The following is an 8565-nucleotide window of genomic DNA, read 5'->3' as shown; positions in this document are numbered from 1 at the left end:
ACCATCCTCCACACCTACAAATCCTTAATCTGTTCCATCCTCTGTTATGCCAGTCCTGCCTGGATATCTGCCCCCCCCCCAAATTCTATAAGTCCCTCCAGATCCTTGAGTGTCATGCACTCCACCTCGCCTTCCATATACGCCTCCCGTCCCCCATGCGGATCCTCTATGATCTCATTCCTTTCCCCCATCTGCTCCTATTCCTCGAACATATCTGCATCCTCTACACCTCCCACCACCTTGAACCCCCTCACCCCCTGGTTGCTCCTCTTCTCTCCCATCCGTGCCCCCTGCCACGTCTTCACTGTTGTGTCCCCCCTACCCTCCATCCCTACACCCTACATCTCCTTTCCCAAGGTGGCTTTCATCAACTCCCCCTCCTGGATGATGCCCTCCCTCCCTTCATTTATCCCTCCTATCAACTCTGATCCTCACTCCCCCTCCTTTCCTCTGTCCTTTTCCCGGGCACCCTCTCCCCCGTTCCATCCTCTTTCTTCCCCATCTCCCCTCTCTTTGCCCCCCTTCTCACCCCCGAGTCCTTTTACATTTCCCTTCTCAGCCTCCTCTCATTCCCTCTCGCGTCTGCCCTTCTCCCCCTTTATTAGTCCTCTCCCTCCTTGGTTCCCTCCCCCTTTTTCGTTTTTTTCCTTCCTCCCTCCTTGTTCTTCCCCCTCCTCCAGGTCCCCCCCCCCCTATCTGCCTTTGGCTCGGGAGTGTCATCTTTGTGCCGCCACTTTCGTGCAGTGTTCTACAGTGAGTGTTCTACAGTGTGTGTTTTACAGTGAGTGTTCCGTGTTGTGTTTTTTTGAAAGTGTTGTGAATGGCCATCATACTGTCACTGGGTGTGCCTTTTATCTCTTGCGAACAGAAACCAGACTGTCGCCATGTTTTTTAATTGTGTGTGTAATATGTTACTTGTCTGATTCCTGTGTCTTTTATTAACGTTGCCAACCCCTTTTGCTTTCTGTTTTAACTTTCCGCATTTTTCCGCCATTTTACACTTGACGTCACCGTTTTATCGCCTGTTTTTCTTGTTTCTTTTCATCTTCTGTTCTTTAAAATAAAAGTCTGTAGGCTGTAGAGCAGCGTACTAAGCTGCTGCCAGCCCGCCCCCTTCGGGGGGAATTGAAAATCAATAGAGGAAAAAAAAAAAGTTCAGCCTGCTATTCGAGGGTTGGATTCCCTCACTTCCTCATCAGGGACTCGCACTGCCTGGGCTCCTCTCAGGGTGTATCTTCGACGTGGAAGAGCCCCAGCCGTGCCTGTCATGTTACTGCCCATCTGCACGCCATCACTGCTGCCCGCCGCCGCCGCCGCCGTCGCTGCCTGGTGCTTGCCGCCACCGCCGCCGCCTGGTCGCCATCTCTCGGTGCTCGCCGCTTCTTCTGCTGCCGCCGCCGCTACCGCCGTCTCTCGGTGTTCGTCGCTTCTGCCGCTGCCGCTGCCGCCGTCTCTCGATGTTCGCTGCTGCCTGCAATTATGGACGCCCCAACTACCACCATCATCTACACCTCCCCTTCACCTGCCCCCACTGTAACGTCACGGAGTGCTTACTCTGGGATTAACCCATCTCATCGACCTCCCCTACTCACAGTCTCCTCCCCATCTTTTTCCTCTCCATCACTGTATCCCCACCTGTATGTCACTCCTGCTCCTACCCCTGCTACTGCACCTGCTGCTGCTCCTGCGCCTGCCCCTGCTCCCACCCCCCTCCCGCTCCTGTCGCCCGCCGAGACGACTTTCCCCCTCTCCCCCCTGCAACTGCCACTGCTTCCCCTGCCCGAGTCACCACCCCGCCGCGCCACAGTCACCGCCACACAGAGCCCTACCCTCTCATCTAGTGCTACTGCCCCACAGGAGGGCCCTGCCTCCCACCACCTGATGTTGTCCTCGCTTCCCCCAACCTCCTTGGTCGCATCGCCGTTTATGTCCTCAATCCCGTCGGTAGTGACCATCTCCCTGTCCTTCTCACCATCTCCTCTACCAATCCTGCTACTGCAGCCACCCACCCAGCTGCCCCTCCAAAGTCTGTCCATGACTACCACCCTGCCAGTTGGGATGCCTACCGGGAATCCATTGCCTTACAGGTCGAAAGCCACCCCCTCACCATTCACCACCCTGATGACATCACCCATGCCTCTTCCTTCCTTCAGAAGACCATCACTGACGCTGTGGAGGCTCATGTCTCTACCAAACTCATCCACCCTCACTGCCCTACGCTTCCTCCACAGGCCGTTCTTCTGCGTGAATCCCGCAGGCTCTACCGCTCCTTCCTCCGAGCTCATGACTGGGATACTCTCACCCACCACCGGCAATTACAGCAACATATCTGGAACCTCCTTACAGCAAAGAAACGCCGGGACTGGCGCCAGACATGCACACGCCTCAACTCCACCCTCCCTGTCAACTCCTCCAAGTACTGGTCAGCCTTCCACTGCCTTACTGGTAGCCATCCCACTCCGCATTGCCCCATCCTCCATGACGATCGACCCTTTCCTGACAACCTCAGTAAGGCTAACCATTTTACTTCCCACCTATCCAAGGTCTTCTCCATTCCTGATGATCCCCATTTTGATTACTCCCTCATCCCCACCGTCCTTGACCGCACTGACACCTCTGTCCCCCCACTCGCCTCTAGCTTCCAGTACTTGGATCGGTTACCCCCCTCAGACATCAACACTCCCATCACCACACAAGACATCACACTCATCCTCCACTCCAAACGCAACACCGCCCCTGGTCATGATGGCATCACCTACCGTCACCTCAAGGAATCCCCTCCATCCTTCCTGTCTGTCCTTGCTACCCTGTACAATGTCCTCCTCTCCACTGGATCTTACCCCGACCTGTGGAAGACGTCCCGCGTCCTGCTGTTCCCTAAACCTAACAAACCCCTCTCTGATACCTCTTCCTATCGCCCAATCTGCCTCACCTCCGTGTTCAGTAAGGTCTTTGCGGCCATCCTCGCTCACTGTATTCCCCGCCACCTTAACCAGCACCGCCTTGTTCCTCTTACCCAATGTGGCTTCCGGCCTTCCTTCTCCACCGACGACCAGCTCCTTAACCTTACCAATCTTCTTTCTCTCCAAGTTAACTCTCGTTGCTCCGCTATCTTTGTTTCCCTTGATCTCCAGAACGCCTGTGACTGTGTATGGCATCCCGGGCTCCTCTTCAAACTCCTGACCTATGCTCTCCCCATCAACTTCGTCCGTCTCGTTGCTTTCTTCCTCTCCCATCGTCCCTCCTATGAGACTATCCACAATTCCAACTCCCGTACTTTCTACCCCTCTGCCAGCATGCCCCAAGGTTCTGTCCTTTCCCCTCTCCTCTATCTCCTGTACACTGCTGATATGCCCAAACCTCCCCCTCGTGTTCATCTTCTCCAGTTCGCTGATGACACCGCCTTCCTAGCCCTTTATCCTACCCTTCAACGGTCCCAACGTACCCTCCAAACCCACCTTGACCAATCCACCGCTTGGTGCAACCAGTGGTTCCTCCGTGTTAATCCCTCCAAGACCCAGGTGATCAACATAGGCCACACCACCTGCTCCTTCCGCATCCATGATTTCTACCTCACCATTTATGGCCGTCCTATCCACCTCACTCCTACCCTCAAGTACCTTGGCCTCACACTCGACCGCCACCCCACCTGGACTCCCCATCTCCTTACCATCCAAAACAAAGCTCACAACCGCCTCTGCCCCCAGAAACTCGTCTGGCCGGGCATGGGGTCTGCATCCTTCCACCATCCTTCACAACTACAAATCCTTGATCCGCCCCATCCTTTGTTATGCCAGCATCGCTTGAATTTCCGCCCCTCCCCGGTTCTATAAGGCCCTCCAAATCCTCGAACGCCATGTGCTCCGCCTCACCTTTCGCATCCGCCTTCCGTCCCCCATGCGCATCCTCTATGACCTCATCCCCTTGCCCCACCTTCTCCTTTTCCTTGAACACATCTGCACACTATATATTGTCCGCCACCTTGATCCCCCTCACCCGCCTGGTGTCTCCCTTCCCCTCCACCCCCAACCAGTTGCCGCACCTTCCGGTGGCCTTACGGCCAGCGGTCAAGCAGGTACTTGATCGGCTCCAGGCCGCTGGCGTGCTGGAACCTGTAACTTACAGTGCATGGGCGACACCACTGGTGGCCATACGGAAACCCAATGGGTCCCTTCGGCACTACAGTCAAAGCTCAGTCCCTCGTTGACACTTACCCCATTCCCCGACAGGAAGACCTTCTTGCCAAGCTTGCTGGGAAAGAGTATTTTTCCAAGATCGACCTGGCTGAGGCATACCACCAGTAGCCCTTGGATCCCGAATATCATAACATCATGATTATTAACATGCCTTTCGGGCTGCATAAGTACAAGCGCCTTGCCTTCGGTGTCTCTTTGGCGCCGGCCATTTTCCAGCGATTCCTGGAGCAGTTTACACAGCCTATCCCTTCCTGTGTGAATTATCTGGATGACAGTCACTGGGCGTCCCCACCAGGACCATTTGCAATACCTCAGCGCCTTATTTCACGCTCTGCAGTCTGCTGGTCTTTGCTGTCGGCTGGACAAGTGTTGTTTATTTCACCCGGAAGTCGAATACTTAGGCCACTGGCTTAGCAAAGATGGCATTCGCCCTTCGGGTAGTAATGTCGCGGCCATTGAGGCCCTTCCTCGTCCCAAGGACTTTTGTGAACTACAGTTGTTTTTGGGGAAGGTTAATTATTACTTAAAGTTCTTGCCACAGGCTGCCTCTGTTGCTCAACCCCTCAATCACTTGCGTCACAAAGGGGTACCTCTTGTTTGGACTCCTGCCTGTGACCAGGCTTTCCCTGTTTAAAGGCGCTGCTGAAGTCCACCCCTTGCCTTACTCCCTTCTCTCCGGATCGCCGCTTGGTTGTGGCGGCTGATGTGTCGGCATACGGCATTGGGGCCGTCCTCGCGCACTGGGATGCTGATGGCTCCAAACAGCCCATCGCTTATGCCTCTAAGATGTTGACCCCAGCACAACGGAACTACTCCCAGATTGAAAAGGAGGCCCTGGCGATCGTGTTCACCATCCAACACAAACCCTTGCTTACACTTTACGGTCCCCACTCTCACCTTCCCGAGCGGATGGCTCAATGTCTCCAGCGCTGGGCATTGTTTTTACGTAATTACACTTAATGCAGACACTTTGTCACGTCTCCCAGCAGGCCCTGATCCTGCCTTTGACCAACAGGAGGTCCTCTGCATTCACAATGATTCCACCCAACGGGGTGCGCTGGACAGTCTTCCTCTTGTGGCTGCTATGTTGCTGCGGCTATGCCCCGCGACCCTGTCTTGTGGCAGGTTCTCAACTATGTGGTCCACGGGTGGCCATCCTATGTTACTCGTCAGATGCAGTACAAATTTAGCCCCTGGCGCCACCTGTCCCACAGGCTCTCCGTGGTCGATGATGTCCTTTTGTTGGCCACGGATGCCCACCTGGTGGTCATCCTTCCGGAATTGTGGCTTCGGGTGCTCAATTTGTTACACTGCGGGCACTGGGGTATGTCCCGTATGAAAGTTTTGGCTCACTGGCATGTGTACTGGCCTGGCATCAATGGCGATATTGAGCGCCTGGTCCATGGGTGTACTGTCTGTGCACATCACCAGGCGAGCCACCCTCGGTCGTTTGCACCCTGGCCTGTGCCTCGCTGGCCCTTGGATCACATCCATATCGATTTTGCAGGCCCGTTTTCGCGGTCCATGTGGTTACTCATCGTTGATTCCTACTCCAAATACCCCTATGTTGTCCAAATGGCATCCACTACCAAGGAGGCTACACCCACATCCCTGGCCCGGGTTCTCGCCATTGAGGACCTGCCCCCACACGTTGGTCTCCGATAATGGTCCCCAATTCACAGCATCCTCCTTATACAACTTCTGTCAGGACAACAGTATCAAACATATCTGTAGCCCGCTTTCCACTATTCGTCCTATGACGGGGCGGAGAGGCTTGTCCACACTTATAAACACCAGTTGACTAAGGCAGTCGACACATGCCCAACCACGTCGGCCCTCACCCTGTTTTTGAGCACCTATCGCACTACGCCCATTGACGGACGCAGTCCGGCAGAGCTCCTTCATGGGCGACAGTCGCGCACCCTGCTCCATTTGCTGATGCAGTCCTCCTCCCGCCCCCACTCCCGGCCCTCTCGGCGGTATGCCCCTGGCACGGCCGTGTGGGCCAGCGAGTACAGGCGCAAGGCGGGTTGGACACCCGTCACGGTCGTCGCGGTCCATGGGCGGCATGTGTCGTCGGTGCAGACATCGAAAGGGTTGGAGCGCCGCCGTCATAATTAGCTCCGCCCTCATGCTGCCTCAGGACTCGCGCCGCCGCCTCTTTACCCACCTCCTTCGGGTACGGACGTGGTCCTCGAGTCACCGTCCCAGCCCCCCGGTTGCCGTCTCCGCGTGAGCCTGCCGCCGGCCCTCTCCGCCTCCGGGTGGATCGGCGGCTCCCTCCCCCGCCCTGGACTCTGGATCGGCTGTCATGGATACCTCGGGTGTCCTTCCTTCCCGCCACTTGCGGTTGATACGCCCAGTTCCTCTTCCCACTGCCGCACACCTCGGCACCGTCCGGAGTGTTTCCGCCCCTAAGCGCAAGTTTCAGGGAGGAGGGATCTGGTACCGCACGCTGCGGAATTTGAATCCGCGCCAGACGTCATGGACATCGAAGACCCATAGAGGTCTCTGCACCATCGCGCCGTAAGCTGTAGTGGCGCGCGTCTCCTGGCCTGCATTTAGAGTGAGGGCACCACAGTGGAACACGTGGTTCCAGCGGCCAATAGCGGCGGCCCCGATAGCGTACTTCAGCGCCCGCCTCTCGCTCAGCTACGCAGTCTAACCTCGCGTGCATCTCCGGACATATCGCCTCACATTAGACAGCGTACTGACTTTCGCGTTTTCTTTACGAGTGGACGTGGTTGTCTTTGTTCGGTTCGTGACTCCGTTGTCTGTTCTTGTTGTGTCGTAAGGTCCTCCGTTGGTCGTGTCCGTCCTCTCCCGTTGTGTTGTTGTTCGCAGGTCGCTCCGTGGGTCCCGCAGCGTTTCAGTCACTACTACCCCGCGACCGTTCCGGTCGCCGTTACAACAGGCAGTGTCCACTCTCAGCTCCTCGCTGTCTTTGTTTCCAAAATTTAAAAGCTGGTCCTCTCATCAACATCCTAGCTTTGCATTTGTTCACAGTTTGCCTACGAACACGTACTCTCGTGCCCTAGACACAAAAGGTGAATCTAGGGTAGCGGTACTAGCTCTGCAATGGGTACTTACACACTCGACGAGGACCGATCCCTCCGATGCTGTCTCAACAGATCCAACTGACTGTGGGGCTGCATGTCGTCTGACCGCATTTGCAGGGTCTGAACCGCCTCTTATTTGGTAAACTCATCCGGCCCTAGTTCGTCCATTACAAAGCTTGTAACGAAACTAAAAGGAAAGAACTGGACACCAGCACCACAGTCCCACTTCCTGCCACTGAACACACCTGATTCTTTGGACTGGGATACAGGGGAGCTTTTTGCTGTCAGGCGGTCCGGTACTCTCAGATAGGCCAAGTACTCACAGAACTGTTTACACGAAGGGCGGATATTCGCTGTTAGTTCCTTGCGTGTACTTTGTGTAAGTGTCTGAGAGTCTTGCGAGAGCAGATGCCGCAAGCGTTTACACACAGCAGGCCGAAAGTTGGTGTGAGAGTTTTCGGCTGTAGTTCTGTGCGCGAATGAAGAGATTGCGACAGAAGAGCGTCGGGTTGCAACTGCACTTTTAATACGTTTAGTAGCAAAGGAAGGGTGTAAACTACAGGGCTCGTGTTGATCGGAGAGAGGATCAGGTGGTGGAATGATTTTGGAGCATGCAAGAATCTCATCTTAGAGCCTGTGATGGAAACTCCACAACAACATCGAAATTTTACGGGAGTGACAACGCGGCGATGGAAGAAATATTCTTCATAATTGGACACAAAACTACCGATCTAGATACTATTACCCTTAAATGCATTCGCGTTAAGGACGGACTGCTTGTGACACTAATATTTCTAGAATCAGCTACGTTCATTCTCTTTAATATTTGATAAAGTAACAATTACGTTGAAACAACATTACACCAATTTCATCTTGATACCCGAAGAAGTTCCAACGGCAAATAGGTCTGACATCTGATAAACGTATCATATTAGGACACACATTTATTTGAACATTTTTACTTATATTGACTTAAGGAATCTCTCGTAAGTTCCTGAACGTCTGTTCTTCAGAACCCAATAAAATAATGTTGTTGTTGTTGTGGTCTTCAGCCCTGAGACTGGTTTGATGCAGCTCTCCATGCTACTCTATCCTGTACAAGCTTCTTCATCTCCCAGTACATACTGCAGCCTACATCTTGGTCTCCCTACGATTTTTACACTCCACGCTGCCCTCCAATACTAAATCGGTGATCCCTTGATGCCTCAGAACATGTCCTACCAACCGATCCCTTCTCCTTGTCAAGTTGTGCCACAAACTCCTCTTTCCCCAATTCTATTCAATACCTCCTCATTAATTATGTGATCTAC

The sequence above is a fragment of the Schistocerca serialis genome, chromosome 2 (genome assembly GCF_023864345.2).
Source record: "Schistocerca serialis cubense isolate TAMUIC-IGC-003099 chromosome 2, iqSchSeri2.2, whole genome shotgun sequence".
In the NCBI taxonomy this organism is placed as follows: domain Eukaryota; kingdom Metazoa; phylum Arthropoda; class Insecta; order Orthoptera; family Acrididae; genus Schistocerca; species Schistocerca serialis.
This window is presented reverse-complemented; position numbering follows the sequence as displayed.